This window comes from Callithrix jacchus, chromosome 17 (assembly GCF_049354715.1).
Source record: "Callithrix jacchus isolate 240 chromosome 17, calJac240_pri, whole genome shotgun sequence".
NCBI classification, from domain to species: domain Eukaryota; kingdom Metazoa; phylum Chordata; class Mammalia; order Primates; family Cebidae; genus Callithrix; species Callithrix jacchus.
In genome coordinates, this window is record NC_133518.1 from 43109411 (window position 1) to 43129705 (window position 20295).

The window sequence follows — 20295 nt, forward strand, 5'->3', positions numbered from 1 at the left end:
CATACACTTAAGCAGAGCTGCTCCACAATGAATGTGTCCTTCTGCTTCTGAGAATCAAACAGTCCTTTTGCTAAGGAAGAAAATAAGCTGGAAAGAACACTCTCATATTCTCTTCTTGAAGAAAGCTTTCAATACAGTATGTATCTGGTCTGGGATGCATTTTATAGATTGTTAATTTTATAGAATTGCTAAGAAAAAACCAAAACTGCTAAGCTCTTGCAAAGTAAAGAATAATGCTGATAAAGGGTATAGCATTTCTAGATTATTTTTCAAATTCCTAAATGGTGCCGGCAGGCTTGTAGGAGAATTGCATGATCAGCTGTCTGTATCTGTGCTATAACCTTTAACCACAAGCAGTGTAAATGTATCCTGCTAAATGTATCTGCAGTACAGAGCGGCAGATACCGCCTCAGAATTTTATTAAAATGTGAATGAATTTTTTTAAACTTGGAAGCAGAATAAAATCAGAACAGAAAAATACATTGATGCTGAGTTCCTATGGCTGTATACCCGACCATCATGAACGATAAAAGCTATCCTTAGGATACTGACCTAAATAATACTAAGACTTACAGCAGCATACTGTATGCGTTCAGAACACAGAAAAAGCACAATGATTTTTCTTCTCCCTCCCCCTCCAAAAGCTAAATTTTAAAGTAACGAGCCATTAATAAGAATACCAAAAGGCTATAGATAGTACATACTGTAAGAGAAGAAATCGTATTGTGCTGAGTTGCAATGTTTCTTTGTTTTACTTTGAGGCTTATTTTAGCTACGCTTGCATGATGACATTGACATCAGGAGGTCAGTGCTGACACTGGGTTGCTATCCGTTTTATGAGTGAAATGTTTTCCGAAAATTAAATCACATCTACTCAAACACCAAATTTCATGTCGTCTTCAATACCACCTCCCTACCCCCACTGCTCAAGATTGATGGGATCTAGTTTGGCCGTATGTAATAAATTGGAATCACCTTCTGCAGATACTCCAATACATAATGGTGATGAATTAATTTTTTAAATAAAAAACCTTCAAGAATTCTTATGCACCCCCTTTTATTCCTTCCTATCAACACACACACACACACACACACACACACACACACACACACACACACTCGAAGCTCAAATTGCAATGAAATGTTTAACATGTAGAACAAAACTGTTGAAAGAGCTGCTTATTCAGGATTTTTAAGAAATGCCTAATAAGCAAATACGGTTTTCCTACAAAACCAGTGTCACCATGTCCCCAAAGAGGAAAACAGCATAGCTTGCTAGCAAAATTTCCTCCAGATCCTGCCGGCAGGTAAAAAAATAAAAAAGCATTTTATTTGCCATGCTGTATAAAAACAAGAAGTCTTTTATTTTTAAGGAATAGAACAGATTCTTTTCCACTCTATTTCTTTAGCTACAAAGAAACCATTCCCACCCCCACCCTTAGATCCTGGACATAAGCCAACATTTTTATAAAATGCTGAGACTGATTTTGAATATATAATATTTATAGTGTTCTTCTTGTCTCTCCAAAAGTCTTTAATTGCCTATTGCATCACTGAATATGCTATTGTTAATTTTAACACGTGCAAAAATGAATTAATATTTTCTGAGGTTGCTAGTTTTCCAGCGCCTCAATTTTCTGTAAGGACTGGCTGAAAACAATCAGGTTAGCAACACATTGAAGTTCCCCAGAATTTTTTTAAAAGAGAAAATATGTTCAAATACCTTAGCTGAGGTACTAGGTTTCACAACTGGATCTTTTGTTTCTAGCTCTCATTTTATCACCTGCCCCAGAGCACAAGTGATTTTTAGCTTAATGTGTGGAATGTATCCTGCCCTCCTATAACCCATACACTTTAAAGTCTCTGAGTTGAGTTGTCCAGATGGTGGGTCATACCTGAACCATAGCGAGAGTCCTCTTCTCTTTGGAGCACATCTCTCTCCCACAACTACTCCAGAAATAAATGTGGCTCTAACGAAAACAGTAGCTCCTGGTCTCACACCAATGGTGGAACCATCTTCCCCACCCCCACATCATTGCTCTATGAGCTCTGGTTAGCATTGACAGCGTCAGAAAATTAGAATGGAGTGTCCTTAGGCCAATTCCTCCTTTACCATGGGGGCTGAGAATTAGAGAGATGATCACGCTGAGTTATAAGGCACCAATTTAATCTATGGTCATCTATAAAGCAGTCATTAGAGTGGGGTGAGAGGAGGTTGATGTGAACACCTAGGTATAGAATATCTCTGCTGAGATATTCTCCATTAATGACATTTGAAAGCTAGACATTCATTTAAAAGTACTTGCAAATTATTACCATGTAGGCTAAATATACACGTTATGGAATCAACTCCGACCACATAGAACGAAGTCATCTGCCTCCTCTGTCGGGAATAATAAATGACAGTGACAACGACAGTAATCCACATTAGGCTCTCAGGAGATGAGTAAATAGCGTTATATTCCCTTTACAGAAAGAGTGGTGAGTGTGGTCAGGTCCCCTACTGGTACTTGTGAGCCAGATGCCAGGGCAAACAGTTTCCAACCCCCCTGTAGGGTTCTCTGTCCACTCTCTGTCAAAACGAGCCTAAAAGCCACGTATTGGTTTATTTTGTGATGTTCCAAGACACTCAATCAGTAAACGTGGTACGTTTACCAGACCTGCTTGGGTTAAGCAAATGTGAACTATAGTTAAAATATTCAGAGCAACGAGCTTGTTTAGGCAGACATTCTCAACTAGCAAATCCTGTTTTATACTTTCAGAAAACCATACTCATGCCTGAATTACTTCAGCTTTGTCAGGATTACTAGTGGCGAGGGTATGCATTCACTTACGATTTTTAAAAATTGTGTGCTTCTCCTCAGTCTCCTCGGGGCATGTGCACAAACATTAATTTAAAAGGCAAATCCCTTTTCCACAGTGAACATTTTAGCCTGTTTCTGCCACTTTGACGAGTCAAACACGAGGAACCCAAAATAATCTGGCAGGCACAGGCTGCAGAAGGACAGAGCTAGAAGTGAGGGGTGAGCCTTTCACTTTGATTAACGTGCTTACTTGCTCACGGCCTCGTTGTTCTGCAGGCTGAGCTAATTTTCTTTGCAGTCCTGTGGGTTAAAGTTAAATTGCATGGCTAATGCAATGTACATAATTCAAGTATGAACAACACTTGACTCTCTCTGTTTTAAAAAAACATAAAGTCAGGGCACCGAGTCCCAGAAGAATACTTGGTTTATAAACATTTGGATCCGTTTGCATGTTCCTTTATGCCATTCACCACATCAAACATTACAGCTGGGTTTTTTTACACCTAATAGAGACAGTCAACATTTGTGGGTACATTGTTATCAGGTTAGGCTATTCTAATTACCAATGTACCCACAAATGTTGGGTACACAAATGTTGTGGGTACCACAAATGTTTGGAAAAAAAAAAACAAAAGTGTTTATTTACCAAATACACTTTTGTTTAAATTCTTAGTATTTAAAAGTTTAAGGTTTTTTTATGAGGTTGGTTATTACATCTGTCTATAGCATATTTAGTCCTGGAAACAACATGGTGGCTTAATTTACCAATGACCAAAAATGCCTTTGGATTTTTGAGAAAGTTCAATGCTACTTTGAACATCTATATCTTGCCTAGAGACCTGGGCAGGAACTTCTGCCTTCCACATTGATCAGAGCTAAAAGGTCTATACTAGCTACCCTTATGGAGAACCTACTATATATTCAATATTTTAGCTACGTGTCCAATGTTTATTTCATTCTAACCCAATAATCCTGCAAACTGAGTATCATCGATTTTAGGTGAGGAACTAATAAAGATTACACACAGAAAATAGCAGACTTAGGATTCAAACCTAAGTTTGATTGATTGCAAAATCTACGTCTTTCCACCAATCCTAAGAGGATAAAACTTCCTCCTATGGCCACACTCCATCCCTGATGTCAGTAATCTTCTTAATATGCAGACACCTGGTAGAGAAGACTTTGTTTCCCTGGAGTCCTGACTACCTCTGTTTCTATGAACCAACCTCTATCCTCCAGGCCCTGGGAATTGTGGGAACCTAGTGTAGGAAGCAGAGTAAATATTTTAGTGGGAAATTTGTGATAATTCAAAAAATATTTTATGAGGCAAAATAGATGTCATAAATAGATTTCAGATGGAATGTATTTATTAAAAACCTAGTAAAGTCTAGTTTTTTCCCTCTCACAGGTGACCAAACCGGCTGAGAGAGATCCAGTAATTTACCCAAGATCACACACTTCATAAGTGAGTTTATTATTAATGCAGCCTTTCACTATATTAAAAATTATAGTCAGTTTCCTTTTATACCCAATATATTCAGCATTTGTGAATAAATTTGTTATCAGGTTGTTAGACTGTTCTACTCCAAATGATCAATTAAAGAAAAATCAGTGTAACAATCAGACTAGCCTGTTCTCTTCTGTTTGTTTGGTTTTGGGTTTTTTTTTGAGACGGAGTCTCGCTATGTTGCCCAGGTGGGACTTGAACTCTCAGGGGATCCTCCTGCCTCAGCCTCCTCAGTAGCTAGGATTATAGACGCATAATACTGTGCCCCGCTGAAACCGATGTGCTTTCAACTCACAAACAGTATTCTTCTCCTGAACAGATAAGCTAAGAAGCTGTTATGATATTTTTCCAAAGTATTTTTTAAATGAACTTTTAAAAAGCCTAATTTTAAAGCAAGAAATTTTGCTCAACTAAATTTACTGTTTTATTTTATCATTAAAATGATTTAAACACTAAAGTCATTTTAATGACTCTGTTAACATCTGTTCATTTTGCCTCTGTCTCAGGTCCCTTCCAGTTCTGAAAGTTTGTGATTCTAAAAAATCTAGCCCAGCTTGTTTTCTAGGTCATGAAGACCAACAGCTGGACTCTAAGACTCCTGCCTTCTGATGTATGTGGCCAGCTGACTATACTGCTTCATTGGCAGTAACTGTATATGTCAACGAGATGCCTCTCAAAGGGGGCTTTCTAATCCACCAGTTCCACCCCACCTGGGAATAGGAGAGGAAGACTATCTTTTGCTCAGTGCTCATGGGCAGTAGAATGAAGAGTTGGGTGAATGACATGCTTGAGGAGTCTGAACTCCAAGAAACCTTCTCCAGTTCTTAGAGACGAGCTTCCTCACGTCCAGCCATTAGCATCTGTGTAGGATGTGAGAAACAAGTACACACTGTTGGCAAGCACTGGACAGCAAGCCTTGTGGACCAAACTGGGGTTACCTTCCAGGAAAGAGCTGGAAGGAAAAGGGAACTGTAAGCCATGTTTTTTTTTTTTTTTTTTTTTTTTTTTTTTTTTTTTAACAAAGGAAAAGTGGCAAATTACATAGGCTGCAAGGGAGACTGTGGTGGACAATATCTCAACCCATCTTAACCCAACTCAGATCCTCCTGTGGGAGCATCCTCAACTGGTGTCACCATTATGGAAATCACTAACTCAGCTTTAGCAACAGAATAGTTGCTACTTTCATTTCTCGGTGCATTTGAAACATGGCACAAATAATGACCTTAAGTGCCTATGGAGAGCAAGAGCATTCCTACACCCCAATCACATGTTCATTTTCTGCCATGACTGCTTGTCATGCATGCACTGATGGAGAGTAAGTAAAACAACAGGGCCTTGTAGCTTCTGAATCGGCAAAACACATTCAGCAGGGAAGTAGAGTTTCATCTTTTTTGGAGAGACTGGCAACTAGGCTGAAAAGAGAAGGTGGGGATAGAAATGAAGGTAGAAAAGTATGAATTCTTATAGAACCATAAAAATCCACCTCATGTGAGAACATAATCTTCTCTTTGTATCTTTCTTCACCCTGGGAAATAGTTCAAGACTTAAACCTGGGAATAAACTTACTTGCTTTCTCTTCTCTCAGATACGTGACTTTGCAGCTCAGAAAGGGCCACAACAATACACTGTTTCTCAGTCAGAGCAGTTTAACAAGCATCAGTGAGTCTTTAACTCCTTTGGCCTAAAGATAAAAGCACAGTACATTTTTGTTGTATTGAATTATCTACCTAGGCCCATGCCTCTGGCGTGATTCCTGGAAGCTCTTTGTATCTTCCAGGGTGCCTAGAGCATTGCCTAATACAATGGAGGGGCTTGCTGAGGATGTTTTGGACTCACCAGCACCAATCTCCGGAGTCCTTTCTCTACCACTACCAGTGGGATCTTCAGCTTTGTATCATGAAGCCCCTTCCTAAAGTTAAAGTACTTGCTTCGGTAGTTAAGCAATGGGTTGGGGGGCGGGGGCTGAAAATCCCTATGAAAATCTTTCAAGACCTTAATCACTTGTTTATCAAGGGGAGCTACAAGTTGTCTGGCAAGCAGACCACAGTGCTTTGTGTAAACCTGTTCCTCCTAGAACAGGGAAAGAGGAGACAGAAATAAGAGTGGCTGGACAACCCTGCCACAGCCTCCAAAGAATACCTCAACATTTCCTCAGGTCCACAGTGGCAGAGTGTGTTTCACAGAATTGAAGGAGAAGGAAGATGCTTTAGAAAATGCCATCTAAACCATTTCTTTGAGGGAGAAGAAAATTAGGTTCAAATGAGTAAAGCATCCGGTTTAAATAAAGGACTCAGCAGTGAGCACGGAAGCCGTGTTCCTTAGATCTAGCATTCTGCTCTTTGTAGTTCAACACACTGTCTCAATTAAAAAAAAAATTCTAAGCTGTCAAACAGATACTTAAAAATAGTTATGGATTAATTGAATTGATGACTACATGGCAGTATGGAGGGTTTATAACATGTTTTCCAATTCCTCTCAGATGAAAATATTACACTACACTTGTTTAACTGAAAACAAAACTCAACTAAATATAATTTTAAGCAAAATAGCAAATGTTGGCCAAAATATCACCTGGAACTTCTCAAGTGTCACTTGAGACTTGTCATAGAACCAGACTTGATTGCTATATTAAGTCAATTGACTAAGTTTAGCCTGCTGAAGTAGCCTTTATCCTCTTTGGTTTGCAAACCAAAATCTCATGATTTAGTATGAACAACTAAAAATAAGTTGCAGGTTTCATTTTCCGTTGTTCAGTACGGTTTTGAAACTAAAAGGTGCAAAACTACGAGATTCACCAACGACTACGGAAAGTCAACGATTAAAATTGTCCCCTTTCTAGCACATGATCCTGCTTGCCTATTCACAGCCAGGCCCGAGAAATGTGCGTTGCTGTCCCTCTCATCATGGTCTCTTGAGATGAGTCCTTCTAATAACTAAGGCACTGGGGGCTGAGGCCAGTCCTGGGGTAGCAGTGGCTTGTGAGCGTATTGTCACATCCGGACAGGATGCAGCATAGGCTTCAGCAGCATAGGCTTCAGCCCATATGCTCAGCCTCGATCTTAGGTAATGCTGGGGACTCCTCTGCAGAATCTGGGGATAAATACAGCTCGAATTTCATTAAGATAGGGCCCCGAAGTTGATGAGTGCAACGAGTCCCCCTGGACCTAAATGTCCATGGCCTTGTGCAATTCCATAGCGCTAACCTAGGCGGCTCACAATAAATTTAATTTCAAAATTGTCTTTCCAGGGCCAAGTCTGGCAAAAAGGTGTTTGACAGAAGCATAAATGCTTCAAAGAGAAGGCAGCCATCTCACTCTGTAGCATTCAGCCGTGGCACAAGGCCCAGAGACAGCAGCGCTGTTAAATGAAAGCCCTCGGCTGAATGAGATTGAAAGGGGGCAAAGACGGGTTAATCTCCTTCCATTAAAGGAGGGGCCATTTGGCGAAGGTGAAGAGTATAATCTGTATGAAGAGCAGAGCAGACATTCCAGAAAAGAAATTACTGCGCAGGGGTGAGGATGATTTGTCCTCGATTTTCACTGTGAGACCATTTCTTAGATCTGAATCTATCTAGCTTTGAAGTTATGGTCTCAGGAAGGGGCAAATGGGCCACATTCACATTCAGTGCTGGCATACTGGAGCTCTGATTCCACCCGAGATGGGCTGCCTGTCTCTGAGAAGCAGAGGGTGTGGCCAAAGCCAGCAGGACATTGTAGACTCCAAACTGCAAGTCAGAAGGCGGCAAAATAAACAGTAGGAGTTGCTCATAAAGGAGAAGCCAGGGGATAAATCCCCTTCCTTGGGGTGGGAAAAATCCCTGTTTTAAACATAGTTTTAAAAACTTTTTAAAAGTTTTAATACCTTTTTTTGTGTGTGAACGATCACAAGATGTGCAAGAAGTTACAGTGTCTCCTTTCTCTACCTTCTCCCAGTGATGGCTTAACATAGTTGCAGTACTTGATCTAAACCAAGAAACAGACGCTGGTATAGTTCAAATAAACGCTGATACACTCTTATGTGATTTTGCCATAAGAGTTTTCACATGCACTCTGTGTGTGTGTGTGCCTGTATGCCTGCAGTTCTATGCAATGTTGTCACAAGTACAGGCTGGAGTAATGACTATCACCATCAGGATAGAGAACAGTCACTCCCACAGTTTTCTGTGCTCCTCCTCTAATAATCATGCCTGTCCTCCAACCCTAACTCCTGGAAACCACTGATCTGTTCTCTATCACTGTCATTTTTTTTTTCTTTTTGAGATAGGGTCTCACTGTCACCCAGGCTGGAGTGCAATGGCACAGTCATGATTCACAGCAGCCTCAAACTCCTGGGCTCAAGTGATCCTCTCATCTCGGCCTCTCAAGTAGCTGAGACCACAGGTGTGCACCGCCATGCCCAGCTAATTTTTTAAATATTTGTAGAGATGGGGTCTCCTTGTGTTGCCCTGGCTAGTCTTGAACTCTTGGGCACTCCTGCCTCGGCCTCCCAAAGTGCTGGGATTACAAGCGTGAGCCACTGTGCCTGGCCTACCACTGTAATTTTGTCGGTCCGAGAATATTCACTAAGTGGAATCATGTAGCATATAACTCTTTGAGAATGGCTTTCGGCATAACACCCTTATGATCCAGTTGAATTGAATGTAAAGGGCAAATGCGTTTTTATTGCTGAATAGTATTTCAAGGTGTGGATGTACCAGTGTGTTACCCACTGACTTGCTAAAAAATTTGGCTATTTTCCAGTTTTTACATATTACAAATAAAGCTGCTACAAATGTTCATGTAAAGTTTATTGGGTGAACATAAGTTTTCATTTCTCTTGTGTAAATACCCAGGATCACATGGTAAGCTTATGCTGGATCATGTGGTAAGCGTATGTTTAACTTTTATAAGAAACTGCCAAACTGTTTCCTAGAGTGTACCATTTTACATTCCCACAGGAAATGTGGGAGAGACCCAGTGTTCCCATATCTTTGCCAGCATTTGGTAACCTCAGTATTTTTAACTTTAGCCACCTACTAGATGCGTAGGGGCTCCTTTTGATGGGCCACAGTCAAGAAGGCAGTCAAGTTTCATGGCCTTCAGAGCTTAGCTGGGGTGACCTCAGATGTCTCTCACTGCTCCAGTTTTCCTAGTAGCTGTCTACACAGCAGTTTGGGTTGTGTTTCATTTAGATGATGGAAAATGGGGTGGTCTCTCCAGATGTCAGGTGAGTCTTCAGGTTTGCCCAGTTGCTCCCAACTGCAGTGGTGGGACATTGCTATCTGGGGACACTGAGCCTCTTTGAGGCAGTGGCTCTTGGCCCAGCAGACAGACTTGATACCATGGCACATGTTCCCATGGGGCAGGTGAAATGACAGCTGTGGGGCAGGGACGTAGTTTGCCTGGGCCAGGGTCTTCCTGCAGCTTTGGCCAGAGACTGTGTGAATACTTTTAATTTCTCAGTTTAGATCGTTGTTAGCATAGTGTGAGAGGAAGTGGTGGGACATGGAGTCAACATAGACAGGCAAGGGTGGGACCACCAGTGGCATTTGTCGAATCTTGGGACTGGCTGAACATTCTCTGCCCTTGAACTTTGTCCTCTGTGACCACCCAGGACTCTCCAGCAGCATGTGGACACCTTGTCTGGATGCGATGGAGCCTCCCATTTTTGTCTCCTGTGGGTGAGATTTGGAGGAACTGCTGTCACCACCACATTGGCTTTCCTGGTCCAGGGGTCCAGGTCTCCTGAGGAATTAGAATGTCATCTGAGTATCAGAAGGTGCCTCACTCAAGAAGTGGTGTAGGACAAGGCAATGGGTCTTACATAGGGCCAACATTATAGTGAGGACTTGCACTGGCCCAGCCATTCTTGGAAAGTCACCCTCCATCTGTGGTATCTCTGATTCAAGGGAGGTTGCAAACTTAGCCAGCACTCTTATTCATCGTGACCCTGGAGCCATGAGTTTGGGCCAGGAGGCCAAGAATCAGTAGAGAAGCCATCCTGAACAGGGGCACCCATGAGATAATGTAGACAAGCATGGGGCAGTAAAGCTTGGGGATCATCAGCAAAATTCCCCGGTGGCTAAGCCCTGGGAGAGTCCTGGAAAGGAGCTCCTTTGGGTTCTCGCTCTTGTGTGTCACCAGGTGCCATTGCAGGAGCTCAACACAGATGTAGGCATGGAAGAATTCAAAGTTGATTTCTAGAACCTGAACATGAACTGGGGTTGGTAGGAAGCTGAGCAGTCTGTCCAGGCAGAAATTGAAAGTCAAGTGATGCCATGGCGGGCTCTGGAAGTTGAGGTGGTAGAATGAGAGGAAGCTGGGCAGTCAGATACCATCAAGTGATCAGCAGGTGTGGTGTGATGGGTTTCAGCAGAGTTATGCAAGCAGGATGAATAGTCACACTTCCTCTTAGAAGGTGGTGAGAGTTTAAAGAAATTGGTTTTTTTTGTTCACTATGGTTTCTGCTATGATTGTTTTTTTTTCCACTGTTTCCTAAATTTCCATTTTCAGGTTCCTCCTGCTCTGGCCTGTCTCCTCTCAGGCCACACTCCTACTCACCTGCTGTCAGAAGGCAGCCCAGCACACAGCACCTTTCAGATTTAAAAAGGCAGGCACGGCTTGGGGAAGGTACTTCCCCTGATTGTGACGTCACACAGTGGGACTCCATCCTTGAGGCCAAATCCTCTGCAGCTCCCTCTACCTCTTGCTTTGTCTTCCTTTCAACTCATTCCTGCCTTGACCTCAAATTTGCCCACACATTTTAGTCTGGCATTTGCCCTGACCCTCTCCACTGTCTTGATTTCTGACCCCAGAACCCACCTCCTACTCTGCTTTTATGGCACTGATCACATAGATGCTGTCTGCACAGATGCCCTCTGCCCTCCTGGGTACAGCTTCTTCAGTACTACCACCTCAGGGATCAGGGCACACCATGGTCTGGCTCCATTGGGTGACCAGGGTGGGCACTTGGACCCCTCGCTAGGTCTAGGTTGCCCATGAGTATCTTGAAGTATGGGCGTGAGGGCAGGTAGAAGCTCCTTGGCTGAGGCAGGGGGTTGCTTCAGGAGTCAATCTTCTCATTGGTGCCTTTTGCCTCTTCCCCAAAGGTTGGATGACTCTGGGCCCTTTGTCTAGTTCAACCTTTGCCACTAAATCTCTAAGTGACCACCAGGAAGCAAACGTACCATTATGAGCCTCAGTAATTTCATGTGTATAATCTGGTTTCTTGATTACCTAACTAACAAATACTTTTACTACACTATATCACAGTTAAAGGAAAATCTAAAAGTCAGAAGCCAAGAAGAGACTTTTAAGTTAAATTCTGGTATAGATACACTAGCTCAAAGGTCCCTATTTTTTTTTTGTTTTTGTCTAATAAATGTTTGCCAACTGAATATTTATTGAACTGAATGCAGCAAGTCAGTAGTTCTCAGGCATTAATGCTGAAGAATTAGGAGGGCAGATTAAAATACATATTCCCGGGCCTATCCTCAGAGCTTTTAATACCACTGGGGCCTACGAGCATGCATTTTAATATGAGAAACTAAGAAGGACCAAGGTTTTGAAATAGACACTGGTACCTTTCTAGAGGCCAATTCACCGATATGCATTAGAAACTTTAAAAATTGTAGAACACTAAAGTCAATCAAAATGTCCAACAACAACAAAAAATGGATACATTAAAATGTATCAGTGCAATGGAAACATAGCCATTAAAAATAATGTTTTCAAAGGCCATTTAGTGATTTGGTAAAATATTTATAACATAACTAAGTGGCCTCTGAAAACATGATTTTTAAGAGGTGGGCAGATCACAAGGTCAGGAGATCGAGACCATCCTGACTACCACGGTGAAAACCCATCTCTACTAAAAATAAAAAAAATTAACTGGGTGTGATGGCATGAGCCTATAGTGTCAACTACTCGGGAGGCTGAGGCAGGAGAATTGCTTGAACCCAGGGGGCGGAGGTTGAAGTGAGCTGAGATTGCATGACTGCACTCCAGCCTGGGCGACAGAGCGAGACTCTGTCTCAAAAAAAAAAAAAAATGTTTACAACATAATGTTAAACGGGGACAAAAAAACACATAAAATACCATCTCAATAAGTTTTAAAAGGAAAGAAGAATATATACAAGAAAAATTGGGAAAAATACATGAAACTGTTAATATTGAATTGTGACTTGGTTGTTGGCTTACTGGGCAATTTTAATTTTTTTACTTGATATTTTTCTGCATTTTCCAGATTTGGTACAATTGACTAGTTATGGCTCTCTTTATATGAAGAAAAAAAACACAATAATTTTTTTTTAAAGAAAAGGAATTTGCCTTATGTCAAGAGAAATAAAGAAAGAGAAGTCTCTTAGAAATCCAGCCAGCCACAGCCTGACTGCTGCCAGAGCTCCGACAACAGGGAGACAGTCTTGCACCTGAGGTCAATTTTAAGCTATTCCTTTTGTGAGGTACCTTGGAATAGTCAAAACCTAGGTAACTGGGTCAATGAGAAAGTCCTTTTCATCACATACTGTTTTCCTGCTGCATTTGAAGATAACAGCCTGTAGGATCTGGGAAATGGAGAGGAGTTTTCAGTTAGTTTAGATGACCTTTATTCTTGGGACGAGCTCATGTTTGTTGCCTCAGTATAACGCTTCACCCCCATCCCACCCCATAGCACTAAGTATGGTCTTGCCCCATAGCACATTAGTATGGTCTCATACTTAGTGCTAATGGGGTAGGTTTGGGGTGAGGGGTTATACTAATGCTCTTTTGGACAAAGATGAGGGCTCCACTCTTGCCTGGGAGGCACTTCTCAAGGTTAATGCCTCCATGGAGTAGGGTCCAAGCCTCCTTGTCCCAGTGCAGTGGGAACCCCATCGAATGCCAGGAATCATCTTCTTTTGGCAGAGAGATGACTCATCCATCCTTCCTCAAAGATTTCAGTGAACTGCAGGTTAAATGTCCCTCTGAATAAGATCAGAAGCCTCTCAATAAGAAGTCCGGCCTAGAATCAAACATGCTTTGGCTACTTAGAAGTGGTGCTAAAACTCCCAGATGAAAGTTAATTTATAAAGACAAAAAGTCTTTAAAATAATGATAATAAACAATATCAAAAGTCAAAATACCAATACTGACCATAATTATGATGATTATTTTTTATCAACTTTTCTTTTTTTTTTTCTCTCTGTTGCCTGGGCTGGAGTACAGTGGCCTAGTTTCGGCTCACTGCAACCTCTGCCTCCTGAGTTCAACCAATTCTCATGCCTCAGCCTCCCAAGAAACTGGGATTACAGGCATGCACCAACAAGCTTGGCTAATTTTTGTACTTTTAGTAGAGACAGGGCTTCATGATGTTGGCTGGGCTGGTCCTGAACTCCTGGCCTCAAGCAATCTGCCCACCTTGGCCTCCCAAAGTGCTGGGTTTGCAGGCATGAGCCACCAGGCCTGGCCTTTATCAACACTTTCGACATGCACTTTTCAAAGTTGCCCAAATCATTTTGCATAGATCACCTACTTATTCTGACAGAGTCCCAGCATTACATTTTCTAACAATACTATTTTGGAGGTAGGAGGAAGCTTTAAAGTTCTGATGAAAACCAGAAGCTTCTTGAGTTAAAAACAAAACCCTGAAGTCTTCAGTGTGATATTTTCCAATTTGGTTCTTGACAAGAAATTAGGTGATTTCAGTGTGAGAAATTATAAAGCCCTATTGCTATGAATTCTTAGGTTTGGTGAATATGATGTGGTATTCTGCAAAACTCTCTAAGGGGAGTGACAGAACATCATGATGCTGACCGAAGGGAGCTTGCACATCTGTGCTATGATAATTCTAAAACCTCAGGGATTAAAATACCCAACTAGTGTAGGAGCTGCCTGTGTGAAACTGTGTGCTCAGTCCACATCTGCTCATCATGGCTCAACAAGGCCAGGCTCAGATCTTTAGATGACCTAAGCTCTGAAAAGATTATAATGGCTCAAATTTGAATTATTACTCCTATGCGAAATTAAAATGGAAAAGAAAATAAAAGACAAAATTAAGGTTAAGGAAGCTCAAGAAAGTCTAACTTTTCCCAGGCTGTCTACTTTGATGCCTTTTTTTTGAAATGTCAAATATCAAAATATTTACAAAATGTGTGTTCATACACAGTCCTGCTTTGCTGGTGTTGTCTGTGAGGTCCCTCAGCATCCAGTGGTCACAGGGATCTGTGGCTTTCTTTCAAACACCAACTGTTGACAGTAGTGAAATTCTGGTACCTGATGTGGTGGTCTCACTCCCCTTCCTGTAGCTAGAAATTAGAAATCAGGAGGCTGGCCCCCTCCCCCACCCCTAAAACCATTCATATGTCCACTCCTGCATACTTAGTGCTTTGAAGAGTCATAACAGATGGCAGTTGAAATTAGCAAGCTGTGATTAGCCATTCTCCCACATGAATGGACCCTGACATTGACTGAGACCTTTGGTTCTGCCCTTTCTGAAAGACTCTGGTAGGCTAGGACTTCCAGCAACAGATCATCCCCATTTGGCTCCTGCTTTTGAAATCTGGCACATATTCTTAACACTTATGCTCCTTCAGCTGCGCCCTTCTAGCAGGCACTGTATTCCCCATTCCCATTCAACCTGGTCTTTTAATTTTTTTTGAGATGGAGTTTTGCTCTTGTTGCCCAGGTTGGAGTGCAATGGTGCGATCTTGGCTCACTGCAACCTCTGCCTCCCAGGTTCAAGCAATTCTCCTGCCTCAGCCTCCCAAGTAGCTGGAATTACAGGCATGCACTACCACACCTGGCTAATTTTGTATTTTTTTAGTACAGGTGGGGTTTCACCATGTCAGGCTGGTCTTGAACTCCTGACCTCAAGTGATCCACCTGCCTTGGCCTCCCAAAGTGCCAGGATTACAGGCGTGAGCCACCGCACCCAGCGCAACTTGGTCTTACTATTATATTATACCACTAGCCCAGCCAGCTCCTTGCTCAATAGATACTTTCAGTTCCCAACAACTTGGAAAGACAGACTTTCAGAGGCTGAAGTATTTTTGCAACAACTCAAACTTGTTATTCTATTCCATTCCTCCTCAGCTCCATCCTGATGTGAGGGGACTGGGCAGAGGGTAGGCAGCGGTAACAGAAGAGTAGGCTAGGCATCAGGCTATGACAGATATCTGAGAAGCTGTGGCAAATTGGCCAGTAACAGGCATCCCCACACGATAGACAGTACATGCTCTTCAGGGTGTGGATGTGGGTGCCAGAGAAGTCAAGTCCAGGGGCAAAAGTCAATCAGAAACCAGTGTGTTTAGTCAGATATTGACAAAACTAGAGAACTAGGTACCAGGCAGCTCAAGCAAAGACTTGAGTTCATTTTTATTTCACACTTTTAAATTGGGGCATCACAAGGCACCCATCGTATGGTTTCTATTTACTGGTAAGGGGAATACTGCACCAACATCAACAATGGTTAGAAGGCTACATAAAATGTTAAACTAGTTAAAAGTTCTCCAAATAGAGCTTACAACTTCACCACTTGTTATTTCAGTAAATGTTTTAAAACTTTTCCTGAAAATAAAAAGCCAGACTTATATATCACATCCTTTGGTGTAGCATTCATGGCCCTAGCCTGAGACTTTTTAGTCTACATTTAAATGCAGACTGAATGAGACTAAAATGTCTCAGGCTGGGGCCATGAATGCTACCATTAATTCTTAGCTGAGTACTGTGGCTCACTCCTGTAATCCCAGAACTTTGGGAGGCCAAGGTGGGTAGATTACTTGAGCCCAGAAGTTTGAGACAGCCTGGGCAACATGGTGAAACCTTGTTTCTACAAAAAATACAAAAATTAGCCAGGCATGGTGGTGGATGCCTGCAGTCTCAGCTATTTGGGAGGATCGCTTAAGCCTGAGAAATTGAGGCTGCAGTGAGCCATGATCATGCAACTGCACTCCAGCCCGGGTGACAGAGTGAAACCCTGTCTCAGAGAAAAAAAGTGTCTTTAATAACTTGGTTTAAAGATCTCATAAACCAAATTATTAGAGAAACATGCCCCTGCCATCAAGTGTCCCAAGACCTGGAGCAGATCAGGTAGAATACAATTCCAAAGCCTCCAGGAGCAGAGAAACTTCAAGCTAAGGAAGTCGAGAGCTTTCCTATAGACCACTGGGGCTCATAGTTGGGGGGAGCAGAATTCTGTCACAATTCCAACTAAAATGACTAGATCCAGGAAGGAGACACAGCTGGTACAGTCCTAGACCAAGAGGACCCTGAGAGTAAAAATAAGGAGAATAATGTCCTTCCTGGTTCACTGGCCATGGGAAACATAATGGTGCTCCCATAAAGGCTCAGGGTCATAATGGACAGAGGTGTTGAGACATCTCATCCACTGCTTCTTGCCCTCATGGCCAGATGTTACCTAAGAGCGTCAGTCAGGAAATCTAAATGTGGATAATGTTTTACTTCTCTCATTGTTCGTTTGGCAATTTTATCCTTGAGTGTCTCCAGGTTTCTTTATGTGTTGTGCCAGAGAGAACTATCTCTTCTTCAGAAACCCTCCAGAGCTGTCACCGCTAAGTGGCTGCCCCACCAAGGACTACATTTCCCAGACTTCTCTGTGGTTAGCTGTGGTCATGTGATGAAGTTTTAGCCAATGGAATGTGAGAAGTAATACCCACCACTTCTAGGCAGGGCCCATAGAAACCTCCCATATGTGCTTTTTCCAAGCTCTTTTCTTCCTTTGCTGAGGAGTGGAAACAACCCTAGGCGACCTTGAAAACCATATGCTGCAGAAGGCAGAGCCTCTCTCTACACGTCTCTGAATGAATGCACAAAAGAGAGTTGCCCCACTGACCTGTACTGTTACATGAGCAAGAAATAAACTATTGTGTTTGAGCCACTATAGATTTGGGGTTCTGTTATAACAATTAGCCCGTCCTAATATCCTTTTTGATACAGCTGTTATCATTGTGTACAGAAATCTCTGTGCCCTTTCCTCCTTTCTTTAAATCTTACCACTAAAAAAGGAGAATTGGGAGACGTAAATTTAAGTAGCTGCTGGGGACAAATGACACTTACCAAATTAGTGGTCACGACATTCAGATCTTGGAGCCAGAAGAACAGGAGTACAGCAGAGCCTCATTTCAAGACAACCTAATAAAGTAAAACATAAGGCCTTTCAAACAGATATTTTAGTGTGTGATAGTTAATTTCCAACAGGAGTTGTCCGTTTACAAAGGAATATGCCACTGTTTTCCAGTAAATGACAAGCTTCCCTGCTGCCTTTAAAATAAGACTTATACCTCCCTGCTCCCAATTATTTTAACATAGAATTTCTGAAGAACAGATCTCCTCTGATAATGTCAGCTATACAAAGACTAGATGCTGACTCAGGGGATGACTTTAGAAACCAGAAAATCAGGGTATGATTTCTATGCCTATGTGCTGTTCTCATGTCCATGTCAAAACTTTTTTCTTGGAAACTTAAGTTTCTTGGGTAGGAACTTCCAGAGCTTGCAAAATTATAGGCTTTGCAAAGAAGTACGAGTTTTTAGACAAAGTTAAAACAGACACTTTATGATGTGTCTTTGTGTTTAATATCATCCCAGATAGGAAGGCACAAGTAGGAATGAAAATAAGTCCTCTGTAAACAGGGCGATAAGACAATACAGGTTCATGCACAGAACAATCAGAAACGTGCTCAGTAAAGGCAGCACGGCTGTATATATCTTTTCACCAGGGCTGCCATCTTTTACCAGGTTAAGTGTGAAAATTGCCATTTGATGGCACAGGGCACGTATTTGCCTAGAACAGGGCTTGTTTTTGTGTCTGATTGCTCAGTATAATAACAAGGAAGCAAACAATCCAGAACTACGAACAAACATTCTGACAGTCTGAAACAGAGTACTTGGGTGAGGGGAGCAAGAGGAGGCAAAACAAGAGGATGGACAGGGAAAGGCATCAGTTGGACCATTCTCCCCAGGGTTTCCGTCTTAGTATCTTTTTTTTTTCCCTTCCTTTTGCATTCTTTTCTGGTCCTGTGGAGAAGAGAGATATCAGATCCCTTTGGGGCCATATTTACAGGGTCTCCCAAATGCAGTCCCTACTCCCAACTATGGGCTGGGGCCTGCTAAGCTGCAGGTGTCAGGGAACAAGATGGCGCCCTACAGTGAAGGGCACCAAGTGGGGGAGGGGGCAAAAGTGGGCCTTCACTTACTCGGAGGCGCTGGCTCCTCTGAAGCCCAGACGCTGCCAACTCCCTGGGCTCAGGAGTCACAACCGCTTTCGTGCTCTGTGTTCTTCACTTCTTGTCGAGATCAGCTCCACATGTTTTTCTGATGATGTCACCCATTCTGACTTCCTACATTTTGAAAGCGGATCTACAAGTAAAACCTTTTGTGAGGCTTAAAAAAAAAGAAGAAAAGAAATGAAAGGTGTGCTGTAGGGAGATGGAGAGGAGGAGAAAGGCCGTTGCTTCTTTATTTTGAGATTTGCTGCAGCTGCGAGTGCCACTCCCCAGCTAGTTTCCTGGCTTCAGAGAAAGGCCAGTGGCCGGGCGTGGGTGACGTCAGGGCCAGGCCTGAGTCATCGCCAGCGGCCCAGCCTGGCTGCCCTGCCACTCGGAAGGGGACAAAAGGAACCTTTGATGTCCAGAGGCCCTCCTCTCAGCACACTCGCCGGCACAGACCAACAGGCCAGGAGAACATTCCTGCCACCTCCCCACCCCCCAGCCGCCCTTCCTACTTCCGGAACAACCCCAGACAGATTCAACAAGGCCTCTCCAAAGAACATCACCCTCCTGCATGGCAGAGGCATGGTCACACTCTGTCAAACACAGAAGCGCGGACGACGAAGAGGGTGTTTCCCTGGGGACCTCTCACTGCCCCTCTGCCATCCCCCTTCTTCCGTGTGGTGCCCACCTTACTCAAGGAGTTGCAGTGGTATTTATTGAAAGAGATGCAGAAAGGTGGAAGGTACTTTTGTCACCATCACCAGGCAGCTCCCGGTGGTCAGTGTCTAGTCTCCTCTGCCTCCGTGCTGTGGCCCTGGACTTCGCTCCCTGCCCTGAGTGCTAACATGAACTAGTTCTTCCTGGGTTTAAGACATGACCACTCTTTAAAGGGGATATTTGTATCCCAGTGCCTGGCATGAGGCTTGGTAAATACATGATGAATGAAGGAATGATAACTGTAAAATAAAATAGTAGAGAACATATATTGAATACTTAGAGTGAACAACATTCAAGCCTCTGTGCTTTATGAATACTACTTCATTTATTGGTATTATCACAACGAAGAAGCTGCGAGATAGGTACTATTAATATTCCTAATGCTACAGAGGAGAAAATGGATACTCAGAGAGGTTAAGACACTTCTCTAAAGCCTCACAGCTAGTTAGTTCGTGGCAGAGCCTGGATCATCTAATCTCACATCCTGTTTTCTTGATCATGGTGTGGAGTAGCTGGAATGAATGAAGGAATATTGACCAATGGCACCCTGGCCAGGAGAAAGGAGACAAGGATAAGGATGGGACTTGAAACCAAATCCTACAAGGAAACAGTGAAACAATTAGGAATGTTCTGGCAACATGGGCCTCATGCCTTTTTATTGTATCAGCACCAGGTCTGAGGTTTGGCAAGTGGGTGGGTTACTCAGCGTGGCTAGAGGCGAGTCAGTCATGAGGTTCAAGTGGGGATGAGAAACCAGGGAGGTCGGATGGATGTAGGCCTGTGGCATGTGGTAGATGCAAAATCTGAGAGCCACGGGGGACAGACCAGCTTGGCGGGGGACAGAGAGTATCTTGGCGGGAGTCAGAGTCCACGCTTGTCTTTGTTGCTTTCTGGCCTCATTGATGTGGGTGGGAGAGTCAGTGAGATTAAAGGGATACATCTGGGGCGGACACGAAGGCTAAAGGAAGAAGGACATGACGGCACTCTCAAAGACTCCAGACTCGGAAAAAAGGTTGCAACTGGGGTGTGGTTTTAAAGTGCAGGAGGGACTAGAAGGGACAGGAAACAGATTTGGACCTGACA

General features: G+C 42.9%; 1 protein-coding gene and 1 long non-coding RNA gene across 13 annotated transcripts in view; one reads left to right on the forward strand and one right to left on the reverse strand.

The window, feature by feature from the left end:
- ZBTB38 (zinc finger and BTB domain containing 38) overlaps positions 1 to 18771 on the reverse strand; it is a 96523-nt gene extending 77752 nt beyond the window's left edge. For 7 of the 12 annotated variants that reach the window (XR_013528599.1, XR_013528598.1, XM_035277711.3 and 4 more), the window contains exons 1-2: positions 18481 to 18771; positions 17343 to 17417 (exon numbers count right to left, since the gene is read on the reverse strand). The gene's annotated coding sequence lies outside the window, so the exon portion shown is untranslated. Of the gene's footprint in view, positions 1 to 1895; positions 2015 to 9084; positions 12854 to 17342; positions 17418 to 18480 lie in introns of those variants that run through there. The other 5 variants (XR_013528602.1, XR_013528597.1, XR_013528601.1 and 2 more) reach the window with 5 other exon arrangements.
- On the forward strand, positions 2 to 9094 carry LOC108588798 (uncharacterized). Its single transcript, XR_004735660.3, has 3 exons — positions 2 to 136; positions 4213 to 4269; positions 4818 to 9094. It is a non-coding gene; the product is annotated as an uncharacterized LOC108588798 (long non-coding RNA).
- Positions 18772 to 20295: the final 1524 nt, after the last annotated feature.